This window comes from Sinocyclocheilus grahami, unplaced genomic scaffold, assembly GCF_001515645.1.
Source record: "Sinocyclocheilus grahami isolate Dianchi unplaced genomic scaffold, SAMN03320097.WGS_v1.1 scaffold1485.1, whole genome shotgun sequence".
NCBI lineage: Eukaryota > Metazoa > Chordata > Actinopteri > Cypriniformes > Cyprinidae > Sinocyclocheilus > Sinocyclocheilus grahami.
In genome coordinates this window covers 44,930-45,307 of record NW_015506664.1, presented here as the reverse complement: position 1 = coordinate 45,307, position 378 = coordinate 44,930, and the positions used below count along the sequence as shown (strand labels likewise).

The following is a 378-nucleotide window of genomic DNA, read 5'->3' as shown; positions in this document are numbered from 1 at the left end:
CCATTCTCTAACAGCCTCTGAAGCACTCGTCTGACGTGCTGAACATGTTCCTGGAGAGAACGAGAAAATATCAGTATGTCATCCAGGTAAACATAAATGAACTGATCTAGCATATCTCTCAGAACGTCATTGACGAGTGCCTGGAAAACCGCAGGAGCATTGGAAAGGCCAAAGGGAAGAACAAGATATTCAAAGTGCCCCCTGGGGGTATTAAAAGCGGTTTTCCCATTCATCCCCCTCTCTCATGCGAACCAAATGATAAGCGTTGCGGAGATCTAATTTCGTGAAAAATGACGCCCCCTGCAGATGCTCGAAAGCCGATGACATCAACGGTAAAGGGTAAGTATTCTTCACCGTGATGTCGTTTAAGCCCCGATA

At 46.3% G+C, this 378-nt stretch overlaps 1 protein-coding gene across 1 annotated transcript in view; it reads right to left on the bottom strand.

The window, feature by feature from the left end:
• Window positions 1-378, bottom strand: part of LOC107570618 (calsequestrin-1-like) — a 19,835-nt gene that overhangs the window by 18,682 nt on the left and 775 nt on the right. The gene's annotated exons all lie outside the window — the stretch shown is intronic.